General features: G+C 39.3%; 1 protein-coding gene across 2 annotated transcripts in view; it reads right to left on the bottom strand.

The window, feature by feature from the left end:
- The window catches only part of cntn6 (contactin 6), a 115641-nt gene that overhangs the window by 59538 nt on the left and 39764 nt on the right, over positions 1 to 16339 (bottom strand). The window contains exon 2 of one of the 2 annotated variants that reach the window (XM_079683093.1): positions 3902 to 3959. The exons of the other annotated variant lie outside the window; for it this stretch is intronic. The gene's annotated coding sequence lies outside the window, so the exon portion shown is untranslated. The remainder of the gene's footprint in view (positions 1 to 3901; positions 3960 to 16339) is intronic. 2 annotated transcript variants of the gene reach the window in all.

Raw genomic sequence — 16339 nt, 5'->3', positions numbered from 1 at the left:
TAAATATGAATATTCAAAGTAAGCAGATGCACAGAACCTCGTCTGTCTTTTGTCAGCTTTTGATTTTGTTGAAAGGGTGTTAGGTGCAACCAAGTTATAACCAGCTTTGGATTCTTGACCTTTGCATACTTGAGTAATTGTACATTTTGTTTCTTTTTCTAAAGAAGGTGAAAAAACATTGTCAGTGCTCTCTGAACAGTGCCGTTTGTTGTCAATTTCATGTGCATACGGTGAAGAATGATGACAATTGGTTTCTGTGTTTATATATCTCTGCAGGTTGATGAGGGAGTTTAAGGGTGTGGTGTACCAGGTAAAAACTATAGAAATAACAATAAAATAATTTTGAGGACATTTCATCACATTGGAGAGAGAAAATTAAACAAATCTGAAGTGCCTTCATCCCTGATCCAATTTTCATATAATACAAAATGTGGCCACATTATGTTTTGTGAGGTCACAATGACCTTGACCTTTGTTCACCAATCAAATTCAATGATACCTGCTTCTATAAGAAAAAAACTCTGTTTTTCAGCATAGAAACAGCATTTAAATAAAAAACCTTTCTTTAAAAAATGCTTGGTTTCATTTCATAATGTCGTATTTATTAATTATTCGACAAATGGACAAATAGCTTTGGTCCAGATTACAATATCTGTAAACTATTTTTTTTAAAATAATTAATAAAAAAAATCGGAATGCCTCACTTAAGATATTAAGTTCTTCATAAACACCAATCAGCAAAAGGAATAAGAAGAAAAAGAGAAAGTAAACACACACACACCATTTACATGCATTTCCCGGAGACTAATCCTAACCTTAACCATAACCAACACATGCCTAACCCTAACCATGTCTTCACCCCCTCCATTTTGTCCCCATAGGGGAGGCGAGTCCCCACACGTGACTGTGTAAACAGATTTAGGTCCCCACAAGTATAGTAATGCTAGGCCACACACACTTTGAATAAAAGGAGATTACTGAATGCTAACACAGCTCGTCCACCTGGAAAAACGGCCCGAGTTGCAGTCATTTATAGCATGGAATAAACCACAGAGCCAAAAGTCAAGCATGTTTGCCACTGATTGAATACTCAGAGTAAGTGGAGTCTGCTCGCTCTCTGCATCCGAGCCAAGACACAATCAGCCCTTTGGGCAGCTAAAAAAATAAAAACGAGAGATAGAAAGAGAGGGAAGTATTGTTATGAATTCCTTGTAGTATTAACCTACAGACATAGGAAATGAAACAGTCTGACTTTAGTTAGTCTGGTGCAGGAAGGACACAATCTGCAGAACACAGCATGTTTCAGGCTGCTTCTTCAATATGAAGTAGGGTTAGGGTTTGCTCTCACTGGCGCAAATGCAGATTGATGTTTGGTTACAAATATGTAAATATGTAGAAATAATCTTCTGGGTAGATAAATGGATAAAGGCTTGGTTTTACAACAATGTAGGACCGGCGATAATGACAATAATTAAAAGATTGCCGCCAAAAGTTAAATCAACAATTTGTGCTTCAACCAAATGCGACAACTATTATTCAAGCAGTATTTAGAGATGAATTAGTCGAGTTAGTTTATCATTCTTCCACTATAATCCTGTAATATTCGTTATTTTATATATTTACATGCTATAAGCAACTAACAAAGAGTCTAAATAAAAGCAGACCCAATAGTTAGTCGATTTTTCCAGCAACATTTAATCTGTCAGTTCATACCATTTATTCACTATGAAGCCCACGCTTCTCCCCTTCTTGAGTTCTGTTCTGTCCATGAGAGAAAAGTCATATGTAAATCAGGCGGTATGCCATCCAAGATTTAGTCAATACTCGATGAAGCAAAGGATTACAGTTCATGAAATCTTATTGGAAATTGGCCATCCAGCCCATGAACACCACACACACACACACACTGTATGACCCAGAACAATCACTCTATTCGTATTCAACCTCTTTGGATGATTGACTTCTTGCCAAACTGCTGAACATACCAGGGGGTTGTCCCTTGGGATCATATATAATGTTCCTCAGGATAGCTGGGTCGGTGAGTTGAATGGACGCATAGATGATCTTTGTTGTTCATGTGATACCCATCTTCTCCACTGTTCCTCAGGCTCTTATCTAAAGTTGGCAGGAGGCGGACCAGCAAAGTTGCGATTTTGATAATCCCGACAAGCGGCTTGGAGTCATGTCCCATCAACATCCAATGGCAACTACAACATTTACAACCAATATTTAAACCATATTTTACAGAGAAAACGACTGAAGGGGCGCAATTTAGACACTTTTTATTGGCTAGTATGGCTACGATACACTCTGAAAAACATTTGGAGGCTTCATAATGATTCATAGCTTCTTATCCAGCACAAAGCCTTTTCATTGGGCTCCATTGTGTCAGCAGCTGTGACCCATTGAAAAGGGCTGCCTCTTTCGATGAACCAGAGCAACCAAGGTGTTGCCTTCATCCGTCTGAAGGCTACCGTGCAGTGCAGCTGCACCTCCTTCTATAAACCATAGCACTGTATCTAGGACTGTACTGCAGCAACAAACATTAGTGCTACTTTTCTGATTATGAAAGTGCACTTCCACAAGATATTCTATTTATAAGGTGGAAAAAAAGTCAGGCATCTCAAACCCGTACTTCCAGAAACACACAGGAACTAATCATAATGACCTGAATGTCTGCACTGGCACCATAGAGGCCATTTACTCAGTGTAATTTGGTTTCTAGCAAGACAGACTCCAGCCGAGCTATCACAAAAAGACTGATTGATTCTGCAGGTGGATCGAGCCCTGCTCACACTGGCCATAAAAACACTCTATATTCAAAAGATTGCACTGTAAACATCAGAGGAAAGGGTGTCTTTTCCTTGTGAGAAGCAAAATGGCATGTTTACACCAATGAGCATATCTTTGGTGTTATGAAAGAGCCGTGCTTGATGAAGAAAGAAGAGCCTTGATACAAACAGCTTCCTTTGGGAACTTGTTAGGGAGTGGAAACATCACAAGACGTTGAAGAAATAGATTCTTCTTCAGTTTCAGATGGAAATATTCCAGTTGGTCACATATGGAAACTAGGTTGTCTTGATTTTATCAACGTTTTTTAGTTCTTAAAAAATTGCCTATTAATGTCTTTAAAGCCAAACATTTAAATAATAATAAATTACATTGATATAGTGCTTTTCCTGGTGTCCTAGAAACAAAATTAATCACATGACAATATATAAAGTACATAGTCACAGTGACAAAACCATCAAGCATTACCACCCAACTCTTTAGCCCGCTGGAATTTTTTACAACCTCTTTTAGTCGTTAAAAACATTTTAGTCTAGCTTCAGTCCACCAATCCTCAACCCGCAAGCAGGTAGGCCTTTTGACCGCTCATTACAATTCTGTTGTGAGGAGCATTACTGCATGTTAGTCCCCTTTAGGGTATTTCTGTTTTAAAGATAGACCTATCCACAAATAAAAGTCATTATTTGTTTTAATAAAAAATATGTTTTGGACACATGACAATTGACGAAGTTACTAGAGTGGATGTTAACATTGGAAACAGTTGGACAGGAAAGTATGGCAGCGCTGGAACACCTCAAGTGCAACAGTTTTTTGCTGACGTTTAGACATCTCAGTTAAAAGGGTCTTAACTCTTAAACACAAATACTCTACCCAAGTATAGGCCAATAACGTCCAATTCTGGCGCCTGCCGTAATATTGTTGAGTTTATTACTTGGCTTGATGTTGTTGCTATTACTTGTTTCTTCCCATATAAATGTATTTGCTAGACAATTTAAGCACGTTTTAAGTTGTGATTATGAAGGTTGAAATAGTCAATAGATACGGGCAGATAGATTTCACTTTCAAGAGTTTCCATGCTGATAATTAAAAAGTGATCAATAACATGAATTACCCTTTTTTCTGGTTGGGGACCCTTCGTGCTTCGTTAGTCTTTGTGGCTGTCACAGGGACTACAGAGAGATGAAAACACATGAAACAGAACTTTCTGGATGACGGTGGCAACATATGCTTTAATTATATCCTATGGAAAATAAACAATACCACTAACATGGTCATTCAAGGTAAACCTCTGAATATAGCTGCTTGTTGAGCAAGCTATATACTGTTAGTTAGGAGTCTATGTTAGACTACCATTCATAAAAATACAGCCCGATGTACAGTATTACTTGAATTCAACATTTTGAATCCCCAGATTTTGCCGATGTTGCTATTCCATATGAATGAACACATCAACCATCCTCATTGAAAGTGAAAATGTAATAACATAATAAAAGAAGAAAGTCTTTCAATCAATTTGAGTCACAAAAATAATCATTATCTCACTGCCCTTTAACACGACTTCATAGAGATGTAACATAAAGTTGAGTCCAACAAAAGTGTCAGGACCTCGACACAAACTGATGAACCCAAATGCACGACCCAGAGACAAAGTCTTGAATGTAACAAAATGTATTAATTAATTCCAATGATCAGGAAATCCCTCTTAACAGAGTAGGTGCTGGAATAAACTAAAAGCGCTCACAAGGAGGAAAAAACTAGGCTTAACAAAAGGAGAACTTAAAGGTGGGGTAAGTTTGAGAAACTGGCTCAAGACACACTTTTTGTTATATTCCATGGAATGCTCTTAACTGAAGTGCTTTGACAAAAATCCATTAAAAAATATCTTCTGTGGAAGCCGTGGCGCTGTAAAAAGCACGACCAATCATCTGAGCCGGCCCGGCTAAAATAACTGGATGGCCTACCTGCCTGTCAGCCTTCCATCTGTGCACACACTTATCTCGTGCCCTCATTGGTCGTATTTTCAAATTCTAGCCCACTCAAGCTGGCTTCTCCAAAATGACCTACCCCACCTTTAAGAAAAAACTAAAGCCTACAAAAATCAACAAACTAACATAACCTGACATGAGAGAAAGCAATCCTTTCTGAGCAGAGGCTTGGCACGAGCATTCAGGGAAACAAACAAGACGAACTGACACAGGACAGGGGAGAGACAGGACTATTTAAATGAGGTGAGTGGGGACAGGTGGAAACAATCAGGGGCGGGGCAGACACTGAGGATGGCGGGAAAAACACACAAAGGAAGGAAGAAAACGGCCTGAAATGAAAGACAAGAGGTAAATACAAAATAAAACAGGAAATGACAGACAAAAGGCATGAACATAACCGACACATTTGACGAGATGTGTTGACATGCGGTCTGCTTGAACAGGTAGGAAAAATACTGTATGAAGAAGTTATGCCTTTTATTATTGAAAACAGGAGCTTGCTCTGAACAAGTAGAAGGCAGAGTAAGTACAACATGGCGGTCCAGACAAAAAAGAACAAAGATACCCTTATAAAAAGTGATAAATCAATGAAAATTCACATTACTTTTTCAATGTCTCAGCGAAAATATATCATATAATTGTGTCTGAAGGCGGGCTTTACGATGCTTTAAGGCGATATAAATTGATTTAGCACAACTTCAGAACATTTATCACGATGCATTACTCATGTCATCATTCATCTATGTCCTTCCTCGTGTCCAGCAGGTTATTATTCTACAGCTCTGCATTCCCTTCATACAATCATATATATTTCCTGCATCTGAGCTCAATCTCATTTTTGAAAATTGAGCAGAACGTCTCAATAACTCGATCTTTTTTATTGCCTTCGATGTTATATTTGTAAAAGGATCCTGGAATAGTATGAGATAAGTTCTAGGTTTTTCTCTATCTCTGCATGCTCTGAACATTTCATTTCCCTACTTTCTCTCCGTGCTCATGTATCACGTGGCCGGTTGGAAACCCCACTAAGTGCCCACAGCTAGAGAGTCACATTACAGCAGCTGCACAGATTATGAATGATAGGGAAACTCTTTTCACATTCATTAGAGGGGCGCAAATGAATAATTCATGCTTTCAAATTCCAGGCCTCCAAAAAAATCCAAATGTGTTGCATCAGGCCTTTTTATCTCAAATGGATTGCTTCCAGGACAAATCATATATTTGCTGGTCAGGAATCTATCACCCATTTAATGGAGTGACCCAGAAAAGCCCCATATGTTTCTGAGAATTATGACATTTTAAGTACAAAATCGCATGAAGTCACTGAAGCCACTAATTTAGTCTAGTGTGAATAATAATACAGTCAGTGTTAGTTGCTAAAGTTATATTTCAGAGAGCCTCTCTATATTATTCGGCTGAGGTGTCAATCTTAATAAGTATGTTGTTGCATTTATTCATCTTTACAAAAATGTTCTACTCAAGGGAAATGCTGCTGAAAGGAAAAAACCACCCACGAGAAACCATGTCAGTTAGTTTGTACCTGGAGCTGTAAGAGACAGCAACATTATCCTCATAATCTGCCCTCTGGCCTGCAGATACGTGACATATGAACCCCGCTTGCATAAACTGCATAAACACCAACCTCCTCTAGACAGATGAAGTTCATTTTGACAGTTTTCTTTCTCGTTTCTGATACAGCAGAGATGTGGTGATAGCTATTATTATAATTATGCATTCAGAGGTTTCTTAGTTTCCTTATCACAAGCTCTCTAATGAACAATGTTAACACACCCACTGTACAGACCAGCAAGTTCATAAAACACTGTTGCTTTGGGAATATACGTAATTTAAAGAATGTGTGTCTGGCATCATTCCAGATTTACATTCAGAGAGTGGCCAGAATCTAAATCAAGAAAATGCCGTTATGTTATGCTGTACTGTGTGATTGTAAAGCATAAATGACAGTCTTCAAAGGAGACATCTCCGCTGTTGTTTTAATTCGTCTGTCACATACAGTACATGTCAGATGGAGCAGGTGCACTTATATGTTAATCAATGCAGCTGTCACTTTGTAACAAGTTGTGTATAGCTGCTGCTATCGAAACACAATGGGAGACACTTTTTTTTGCTATTTTACAAACATAGCTATTAGAGCATTCACAGTATGTTATTCGTACCAAACCTTGTCAGTACAGGACATTACCTTACGCCAGTGGTTCCCAAACTTTTTCAGTCGGGACCCCCTTGGGTAATTGGAAATATTTTCGGGACCCCCCAACCCGGTTCCCATCTATACTGGTAGGATTAATTGTATATTGTTGTAAAAACATTACATTTTCCTTGCTAATAATAATAATAAGATACAAAGATACAACTATAATTGTATATTTTATTATGGATTACACATGAACAAAAGTGCTTGTAATAGATGCTGTGAATTAATTTGGCCTAATTAAAACTAGCAGGCCTTCTTCCCAGAGTAGTTGATTTTTAAATTCAAATGTCTTTAAGGAAAAAATATATTAATGAATTACTATTTGTACTGCAGGTTGCAAACGATCACTTCACTTTGCCATTCCTATTCCACACATAGCCTATCAATTACTTGTGTGTGCTTGCTTTCCCTTGCAGATCTTCTCAAACCGGGGCTGTTGTTTTGAGACTCTCACTCTCAGTTCATCCTCAATGTTCAGCTTTGATCTGTATTTCGTTTTGATGGCAGCAAGAAAAGCCTATCTCACATAAGTAGGATGTTGCAAAAGGCAGCATTATGCCCACAGCTCTCTGACCAATGAGATATTTTCGAGCAGTGTTTGTTTACAATTGAATAATAATAATAATAATAATAATAATAATACATTTGATTTATATATCACATTTTAATAAAAACGTCATCTCAAGGTGCTTCACAAAGCTAAAAGGAGAAAATAATCAAATAAAAAAATCTTCCCGCGCCCCCCCTGCAGTACCTCCGCGACCCACCAGGGGTCGCGCCCCACAGTTTGAAAACCACTGCCTTACGCCATTTATGTCCATCACTTGCATGCAAATAAATACATTTAAAAAGGCAGCGCAGCTATTCTCTTGGAGTAGCATGCTAGTGGACTTTGAAAATATTTCCTTTACAGTTCTTGCCAAAATCTACATCGAACAAGATCATTTGAACCAATCAAGAAAACGATAACTAACCTTATCCCAATATTGCTCTTTACTTAAATAAACGTACATGCATCGTAACATTTCTCCATTAAAACTCGCTATCACTGTATGTCATTACCTTTCCTGCCGATTTCAACACGGTTTGGTTGTTCAAAATATGGCAATATCTTTCAGGACTAACATATGTAGTTAGCTTTTTTTCTGTTTTATTTTGAGATATTGTCATTCTGTGCCAAGTCTGGTTTCCTTCCTGTCTCTGTGGGTTTTCCCGCCTATTTAGATGGTCTGTTTTGGCTTTATTAGTATTAGCGCTGCACCTGACCTACTGCACTTGACCCTCTCATTAGTTCAGTTTGTATTATTGTGTTCTGCTCAGTCTTTGTCGGATTAATGTCGGTCGTGCAATATATAGTTAATTGTTTCTTACCTTACCTTGCTTTGCCCTGTATGCATTTGGGTCCACCCTGACGGTAAAACTAAGAACTACATTTCATCCTATCATGATTCTGTGATTAATCTGCCATTCATGTTTGAATGAGGAACTGTGGGTAGGTTGGACCTTTAGAAATCACGAATCAAATGCAGTCCATTACACCACAAGATACAATTATACTCCACTTTACTGAAACTGAACATCAACTACTTAGAGGGACACACAATAACTCATTACCAATGTGGAAGTAATACATTCAAGAATGTTCCTATTATTTCGAAAGACTGCTTTGTGTAAGGGAAACTTCTGTAGCAATGGAGAGTTACGGCCCGTCTACACTACAGGCATCAACAAATCTTGAAGCTGGGCGTGTCTGAAGCGTGGCAATTTTTTGCAAGCAACGCGACCAACAACCAATCACATGAATCTCCCGCCCCCGACATACAAAGCAATAGCAATGTTAAAACGAAGTAAACTGGATATAAACTCTCCAAACAGGCAAAAACCTACCAGTTTCACCCACTGTCTCTGCCACCTCCCTCCATGCCTGGTTCCTCCGGTTTGTATCCCGGTAAATAGTTCTGGTCGTAAAGAACCGGGTGATTTGCTACCGTAATATCTCGTTTAGAATATGAGGAAATGAACTGCGGTCTGGCTCTCCCAGCTTGCACGCGGTTTGATTGGCTAGCGCTTGCACTGGCGGGATTTGCATAAACGGGATTTGATTGGCTGATGCCAAGCATCGAGCCTCAAAAGTTGAACATTGTTCAATAAATGCTCGATAGTTCGATAGATGCTCGTGATGCTTGCAAAGCCATGCTCCCCACAATGCAGTTCGGCGAAGATTAAAAATCTTCTACGTCACCCCATTCAAGTGAATGGGCGAAGCGTTGAAAGCATTTTTCGATGCCTGTAGTGTAGACGGGCCGTTAGGACTCAGAGAGGAGGAGAGTTGGAGCTTTGATGTCAAACACGGATCTTTAATAAAAGCATCGGCCGGAGAAATTCACATCACTAGTCACACAGTCAATTTTTTTTAAACTAAATAAACCACCCAGTATGAACACTTGTATAGCCCTTATTAAAAACATTTGTTCCTCAAGTTGTAAAAATGTGTTAATAACGTTATTCTGAGAGTTATTTCCCTCTGCATTATGAACGCGCATCTAACCCACGGGACCGCGCCGCCCGGCATGTTCATGTGAAATGTTCAGTACTACTGTACATGAGTTTAATCTGACCAGCCTATCTCTGATAGACCTTTTTAACTAGTTTACAGAGAGAATTCACATATTGGGGGAGGGTGCGTAAACACTGGGAACACGGCAGATATCGCCGATATCTGGAAATATTCAATCACCTGTCTGGGGAGCTTAGAAAGCCAGCGTTCGCACAGTCGTAAAACCCTCTATGACCGATAATAAAACTGAGGATAACATCACGTGATTCCATTATCACATTCCTTACGGAAGATAACAGACTTAGGATTCGTCGTAAATGTCAACAGGCAGAAAGGTTAAAAATCTAAAGTAAAGACAGAATTAATCACTAACACTGTGTATGACAAAATTAACCCACTTTTAATATTAAAGAACTCAAACAATAACAGAAGGAAAATGTCTTATCTAACACATTTTTGGTGCTCTGAAGAAACGGAAATACATCTCGCTGTCTGACAAAGAAAACCAACAACACAACATTTGATGAACAAAAATAGGCTCAATCATAAATTGTTGATGTCGGACCACTATATCAAACAATACAGTATTATCACAGCTACTCAGGCTTCAGTCAGCCCTGCGCCACGTCTTGCAGGCTGGGCAATTCTAGCTGTCAGTCACCTGAATAATGTGAGAGACAGCGGTGGTATTTCAGACAAGAGAGAGTGGTTTTGATCGTCTTTTCTCCAGTAGGTCATAGAGCAAATGACTAATTTTAGTAAAGGTGGCGTGTACACAGCGACGGCTTTTTTGACAAGACTTTGACAGAGCATCACTATAAGAGAACTCATGGCTGTCTTATTATACCGTCTGACATCCACAGAGTGAGTCTACAAGGGATGGGAGTCTCACAGCAAGAAACTTCAATAGGAAATGCCGCAGGACATGGAGAAGCCCCACAAAAGCGCAGTATGCTCAACATAACTATCAAACACGACATGCAATAAAGGAAGGTTTGCATAACCCAAATCTAAATCAGATATGGGACAGAAAACATTAATGAACAGAGCCAAGGTCAGCTGGAATTCTTTACCGGTCCATATCATTCACGAAAATTACATTTCAAAAGGTTGCTAAAATTGAACTGTGCCTGTGGGTGTGTATGCATTGTTATATACAATTATTTAAATGTTTTAGTTTGGCCTTATGATGGCTAAAATTGGATGACCATTTTAGTTTTCATTTCATATAGCACTGTAAATTGCATGATGAGCTGTTTTGTTTTGATTTAGTTTATTTGTATGTATGTGTTGTGTGTTTGAGGACCCCAGGAAGAACAGTCAATGCTCATGCTAGTGCTAATGGGGATCCTAATAATGAATAAGAATAAAACATAACTACATAAAAAATTCATGCCATTTTGTTGCTTCCACGGTTGAATCTCTTTAGAGGTTCTGTAAAGCAGCTCCTTGGAAGACGCCATGATGAAGAGAGAAGTGTGCTGTCAGTTCTCAGGAGGTTTTAAATGTCAGTCTCAGTGAGAGCTTTCAGGAAGGATCTGTACACACACCAGCTTTGAGCGACCGTATAGATTATGTGTGATGTTGTGGAGTCTTTAACAATGGCTGTTTGATGTGCATTTCATGTTTCTGCAGCTGTGTGTGGATCAAATGGCCGCTCGTCTATTAACTTGTTAAGGGAAAGAGAGAGATTGTCAAAAGGAAAATCAACAGCTTGAAACCTGTGCAAAATGCTCACGTCTAAATTTAATTTGTAAGGAGAAGGAGGCCTTAAAAGCCTCTTAAAACAACAAAGACCAATGGATTTAAGGGTCGGTGAACATCAATTGATAGGAGTCCTTCTTCTTAACCTCCTCTCTTCACACACACACACACACACACACACACACACACACACACACGATGGAGCTTCGTGCCTACAGATACTCCATACAAGGTTATGTTATAATTATTTAGCTTGTGCTGGAAGGCAGAATTTGATACCTTTGTATGAAGCCAGGTCAGCTGTTACCAGTCCTAATGCTAAGCTAAGCTAACTAGCTGCTAGCGATATAAGTAAATGGTAAATGGACTGTACTTATATAGCGCTTTATCCAGTCTTTAAGACCCCTCAAAGCGCTTTACATACTACATGTCATTCACACCCATTCATACAGAGCAGTGTACCTTACTCTATAGGACCTAACATTCACACACTGTTGGCCATGCCATCGGGAGCAACTCAGGGTTAAGTATCTTGCCCAAGGATACATCGACATATTGACTGCATGGGCTGGGATCGAACCCACAACCTTCTGGTTGAAAGACGACCGCACTCCCTCACAGCCACAGTCGCCCTAAGTAAGTAAGTAAAATGTATTTATGAAGCGCTTTTCACAGACAAAGTCACAAAGTACTTGACAAAACATTAAAACATCATAGGAATCATGACATAGTAAATGACCACACAAGCCACGTGTTAAGAAGTGCTAAAAACACAATAAAAAAATATATAATAAAAACATAGGAATTAGAATAAAATAAGACCTTAAGACCCACCTGTTCCGCACCACATTTTACTGACTGTTACTTATTTATTTTTATTTTAAACCTTTTATGCTCTTAACCTTTTATTTTTTATATTACCATATTCCATTCAATATGCTCCTTTAGATATCATTTTCTTTTATTTTTTTTATTATTTTCTCCTTATAGCTTTGTGAAGCACCTTGAGATGACGTTTTTTTTAAAAGTGTGCTATAAAAATCAAATGTATTAAAATGTTTCTTTATGTACAAAGTGAAAAACATAAGGGCACACAGGGTGACTGTGGCTGCGAGGGAGTGCGGTCGTCTTTCAACCAGAAGGTTGTGGGTTCGATCCCACCCCATGCAGTCAACATGTCGATGTATCCTTGGGCAAGATACTTAACCCTGAGTTGCTCCCGATGGCATGGCCAACGTTGTGTGAGTGTTAGTTCCTAGAGTAAGGTACACTGCTCTGTATGAATGGGTGTGATTGGGGGAACGACATGTAGTATGTGCTTTGAGGGGTCTTAAAGACTGGATAAAGCGCTATATAAGTACAGTCCATTTACATAACACTGGCTGGCTTTCAGACTGAATGCAGAGCAAGAGTGGACAGTCAGTGGACAGTTATATTTCAAAAAACACTCCTACGTCTGAGTCCCTCACCCTGTTCCAGCCCCGCCTCAAAACCCACCTCTTCAACTCTGTATCCATAAGCCCCCCCCTCTCAACCAACTTCCTCCTGACAGCTTTTTTGTTTTGTTTCTTTTTGGTGTTGTTTGTCCACCCTCCCTCCCAAATGTAAAGTGTCTTTGGGTTCAAGAAAAGTGCTATAGAAATAAAATGTATTATTATTACATTGGAAAGTGTTGTTACAGGCTGAATGGCAACTGGACGTGATGAGTACAATCTTTAAAGTGCACCCCGTCCTCTTGAAATGTATGTATTATGATGTGTGGCCAGAAAATCTTGGTTAGCAAACTTCCCCTGATCCATGATGAGAAGTTTAGACTGATAGCGATCTCTGTGGGAAATGAGGTAATGAAATTAAGTGATGGAGTACATTATTATCTGTTTTCATTACTGTGGTGCTGAATCGTGGAGCCAACCTCGCAGGGGAGCAATTGTCTCTGTTACTTCTTCATCATTTCCAATTCATGAAAACCCTCAGATTAATTTAGATTAATGCTGGAAGGCTTGTTTGCCAAGTGATGTCCCGCTGTCAAAGCTCATCAAAAAGTTTTCATTGCAGAGCTGTTCACACAACAGTAAAACGATGAATACATACCAGTGTTATAATATTCAGTTATACAGTGGCCACCAAAAAGAAAAGTCTACCCACAGGTTTCAAAAGTGTCTTGTGTTCCAGTCATTCAATTGCTGTCACTAAAATGTCAGATCTCACATCTTTTGGGGCAAAATGGGTTTGAAAGAAATACATATATTGAAAATCTGACAACAGTGGTCTGTAAGCAAAGTGGGTTTGGAAGAAGTCATAGAGGGCAACACAGCACCTGTTTTGAAAGCTGAGACATTTCAATTTCAGAATGTAAACAGTTTGGGATTTACACTGCTGGGGTCATGCACTGCAAAAATCACCTCCTGGAGAGCAAAACAATGTCTGCACACATTACACTTTCACAAGAGGATTAAAAAAGGCTCCACTTCATAATCTCAGCTGAGCATTAACTCAAGCCAGAGCCATAGAAATGTCAAAGCTCAGAGAACTATTGACTTGTTGTCTCTGCAAAGGCGAGGGATATTATTTACATGACATGCTCCCTGAAATAGTGATTCAGGTTCTTGTGTTCTGTTATTTTGTCTGAACTTCCAGTCACATGGGACCGAACAATTTGAACAAAAAAGTATGATCTCATTCAAATAGCTTTTTCTTCTCCCAATGCCTCTACCTGTTTGTATGAATCGGACATTTGGCCACTTAGACATTGCCAATTTGTTGCGGGAATACAAAATGTAAGTCCCCAATTTGACGTTTGTCACCATCTTGTTTTTTGTGGGCAGCCAGAAGTTACCGTATCTGGATTAAAGGTCGATATCAGGAGGGAGAAGCATTCAACGTCTCTATCTTGATTGACAGGTCACAGTTGTAGCCACTTCTAGATCTCCAGGTAGCGCTCTTAAGCATTCCTTTCTTTATCATCTAAATCCTCAGGTAGACATCATACTGCTTGGATTTCTAAAATATATAAAGCCATACAACCAAACCAAATTGTCAATTCTGTTGCGGGGGAATTATAAATGGACATTGCTTTGGCACCAAAGAAGATGTGTTATCCTCAAAACATAATTTCGAATGCAGATAAGATGTATGTGATTGTACTTTTGTTGCAACAATTTTAGTGCCCTCGCTTTTGGTTTTAGCTTTCAAACTTTCTTCTGCACTTGTTTGCAGCAATGTCATAGTATTTCATTTGTCATAACCCATGTCCATGAGACCAACCTTTAGAAAACAGAAATCCTTTATTCATCCCACAGCGGGGAAACAAGCTACAATGTGGGGGAAACTTCCTAAGCAATTGGAGTCAGGACTCAAAGAGAGACACGATGGAGAGCTGGAGCTTTGATGTCAAACACTGACGGTTTATTTGGAGCTTCGGTCGGAGAATTCACACGACATGTCACGGGTCACGATCGGACCACACGGTTGAGATGCCACAATCAATTCTGAAGAACTCTTCTGTAGCTCGAGGTTTTAGCTAGTTCGGAGTGTAATAATCAACATTCTTCATCAGCGAGACTAAACAAATATGGACCCTGAATTTAAATAGAGCTGTCGTCCAGAGAAAAGAATGTGCGCCAGGGAACCTACGTTCCAGAGAAAAGACGGGCCTCTGAACAATAAACCTCATGGCGGCTTGTGCTCGGTCATAGACTGGCAACAGCAATGCGCCCAGCTGCCCCTTCTTAAAGGTGACCTATCATGCAAAATGCACTTTTATACGTCTTTTATACATGAATACGTGTCCCCCGCAGGAGATATCCCGATCCGATCACGTGATCGGGGATCGGAGCCGATCACGTGATTTTCAAAAGATCGGAATCGGGAGGGAAAAAATCAGGGATCGGGATTTTTTTTTTTTTACTTTTTTTTTTTATAAATACTTTTTTTTAAATGTTGTATTCAATGTTACAAAACAAAAATGACCATGTTCAAGTCTTAAAGTCATCCTGAGGCCTTAGTTTTGGTTTCAAATGACACAACATCATGTATGTGTTGCTTCTTTGGGGCTTGTTTTCATAGGCCTGGTTGCTTATTTCTCTCAAATCTGGCAACAGAGTGGGCAGGGCGCAGTGTCTAATTGTAGCAGTAAGCTAACGAGTACTGATAAGCTTTATTTTGTTTTGATCCAATGCTGCACAACTGAACTGATCCAATGCTGCTGTGAAAAAAGAAGCTATATCCATGTTGGATAGAATATCCAATTTAAATAAAAAAATAACCTTAAGGGACAACTTGAATGCTTTTTTTCTTTTTTTTTCTCTTAATGCATTGCATAAAGATCGGATCGGGAAAAATCGGTATCGGCAAATTGTCAACATCAAATGATCGGAATCGGATCGGGAGCAAAAAAGGTGATCGGGACATCCCTAGTCCCCGGTGTTCCAGGGAACTCACCAAGTGTCAGAAAACACAACCCTCTCTATTTTCCTCCATACCCAAATCTCTTAAAAAGGGGCTGCAACGGATCTGATACAGACTGATCCAGATTTGAACACTTCTATGATGTCACAGAAGTGGCGCTACGGCTATTGAGCCAACTCCACCAATCAGGAGGAGACAGCCACGGACATTGCCGTTGGAAAGCGCTGGAGACGCTGTAGTACATATGCCAGGCCTGTAGGTGGTGCTGTTCTCACAGAATCAGCCCATGCAAAGACAGTGTTAAATTGAGCAAAATGAGGGATGGCTAAAATGCATGATCTGTTTGGTATTTTGAAAAATAAAAAGTATAAATATGCCTTATATAGGTATGGTCCTACACTATATTATTCAAATATAGCATGATAGGTCCACTTTAAGAGAGATAGCAGCAATACCCAAGGCCGTAGAACTATGCCATGGGAAAAGAGACAGTAAAATTATTCCCTAACATACATGTTCTTTTCTATCATTGAGGGTCACATTTAAGAAAGATTGACAGTAACAACTATAGATCCCCAATATTTTCCGAACCACAGTATTCCGAAAAGTTTGGGTTTCTTCCATCTTGAAAGTCCAAGTACAAACTACAGTATCCTCTACAGTCTCCTTTACCCTCGTCCT

Source organism: Notothenia rossii (genome assembly GCF_949606895.1).
Source record: "Notothenia rossii genome assembly, chromosome: 5".
In the NCBI taxonomy this organism is placed as follows: Eukaryota; Metazoa; Chordata; class Actinopteri; order Perciformes; family Nototheniidae; genus Notothenia; species Notothenia rossii.
The sequence above is the reverse complement of the archived record's forward strand: the minus strand, read 5'-3'. Positions and strand labels throughout refer to the sequence as shown.